We start from the raw sequence: 2,500 nt of genomic DNA, 5'->3' as shown, positions 1-2,500 counted from the left end.
GGTCGCTAAGTAGCCGCTGCGCATGCTCAACACAACGAATTTCGGCCCATGGGAGAGGTCTCTTTTCCTGTACTCTTCAGCCCGGCGAACGCAAAAGAAAAGAGACTTTTGCTACCAGGGAAGTTCCCCGCTGGACCCGCTAAACAATTATATCGAAGAGAACACTGGGTAGACCCTGGGTATCCAATGCTGTTTTAAGCCTGTAAGCTCCGGTGTTTGCGGTATTTTGATTTAAGGAGGCAGTGTGGCCCAGTGGCCCAGTGGTTAGGGCGCTTGCCTTGAGATCCGGAGATCCCGGGTTCAAGACCCGCTCTGACTACTCAATGAGTTCAACTTCCCAGCTGCACTTGTAAATAGCCAACTGGTTTGCCTCCGGCCAGTTGGGATTGTTAACATGTACTTGTTGTGTTCTGTTGTTTCGTTGATCGTTTCATTGGCCCTGAAAAGCCCCTATGGGGAGCGGTCAATTAAGTATGTATTATCTGTATGGTATTATTATTTTTGAATGGTCTTTTAGCGCTTTAAGCTAGTAAATTATCGCTTGATTGTTTGGCCATTGCAAGATATTGTTTGACCGTAAGTGAGATTTAGATGCCACGTCGGAAAATCGTGAGACCTCAACTAAGTGTTCGTCAAAACATTTGGAGACTTGGGTCTTTGGAGGGTCCCTTCCGTGTGCCTTTTGTGTCTTCTGTGTCGATTCGAACATCACGGTCAATAGCAAGGCCATGGTGAGTACAAAATGTTCTCTGTCTTCTTTGCACTGCATGTGAACTAGGTTTTCAGAAATGTACAGCAATAAACTGAAATGCCCATTGAACACTGCGTAAGACAATACATCAAATCAATACAATAACAAAGCATGAGGCTGTTAGTTTGAAAATGCCACAAAGGTAGAGTACATCATAAAAAGGTAAGCTGGTACTGTAGTCCGTAGGTATTCAAGGTTTTCAAAGAGCAAAGTTCTTTAATAAAGTCACAACATCGGAAGGAATTTAGACTGCAAATTTAGTGTTACTTTACGTACTGAACAGGGAGAGAGGTAAAAAGTCAGGGAGGAGAGAGAAAAATGAGTTAAAAAATAGGGAGATAAGATATTTACTTAACGTTTCTTCTCCCCTCTTTCTAGTTTCATTTCAGTTTCGTGTACTTTCCCTCTTAGTGGTTGAATCTAGGACCTTTTCTGTTCTATGCTTTCTTCACTTTTTATGATCTACCTTTCAAGAGAAGTTCTTTCTTTGCATAAGGCTTGACATTATCATCCGTACGCGTTTCAATCGATGATTTCTATGGTCTTTGTGCAATCTTGCTCACCCCTATCAATGCAATTAAGGATATAGCTCTTCAGAGAAACCCGGGCTGTGGCGCGTCCTTCAGTAGAGCTACATTAGGTTTCCTTTTGTAACTCGTGCCCAGTAGAACGGGTATTCGCAAATACTCTGGGGAGCCACCTTACGCATGTGCGGTTTTTAGATGCGGACGGCAACCGGAAGAGAACATTCAGGGAGTCAGGACAGTGGTGTCTCCCAGAATTTTATACGAACTATCTCTAATGGAGAAAAGATACTTAATTGTGTGAAGACAAGTTAAAAGGGAAAACAGCCCACTTCCGGTTGCTGTTTGCGTCTCAAAAACGCGCGTGCCTCAGCTCGCTAAAAAAACCGCGGGTATTTCAGCTTCCTTATGACTAGATGGATCAGCTCTCTCAGCAGGTTTTGTTTTCACAGAAGGTGAAGAGCCCTAGAATACTTAGCTTGAGTCGCTGAATGACTATTCCTACGATTAGTTTTGATGTCGAAATTGGCAATTCTCAGGCTAATTGGATCGTTATTCAAAACTAAATAGATGCTTACCATTTAGCCAAAGAATCCCAAAATTTCGGTTTTACGTCAAATGGAAAGGCTATTTTCCGGGAAATCTCTTCGGAAATTGTGGACAAGCTCCAGAGATAGTCCACTTTTTCTGTTCGGAAGGCAAAAGGGGAACTTCTCGTATTATTTGCGAGAATCGTTCCGTTTCCAGGCCCTTCCTCGCAAGATCGAGTAAATATGCGGGATGGAATGCCAGGTGGTAAAAATGGTAAGCGCCATTCTCTTCCGGTTGCACAATAAATTCGGAAAATCGCTTACTTTTATGGTACGATCATTCCACCCAGATTATTTTGCTAGATGGTAAGCACTCTATACTCTCATGATACTCTCCTTCGTCATTTTCATCCAGTATCCCGAAAGTCGAAAAACGCATCTTAAAAATACTACTCGTTATGGCCTTGCTCAACTCGTCAACAGTTTTTGGCGGACTCATGAGAAAAACCCTTCTGGTATTACCAACTTCGACTTGCACTTGCATTTCCGACTCCATAGTTGCTTCGCGCGTGAACCTGCCTACACTCAATGTAAAACTTGAAAACATGATCGTTTGGCGCCAAAAACGTTATCAATTTCGTGACCTGAGTCCGCAAACGTTTCATTGGTCAAACGTGACAGGTATGAGACTAAAC

This window comes from Montipora capricornis, chromosome 10 (genome assembly GCF_036669925.1).
Source record: "Montipora capricornis isolate CH-2021 chromosome 10, ASM3666992v2, whole genome shotgun sequence".
Classification (NCBI taxonomy): Eukaryota; Metazoa; Cnidaria; class Anthozoa; order Scleractinia; family Acroporidae; genus Montipora; species Montipora capricornis.
Note: the sequence above shows the minus strand (reverse complement) of the source record.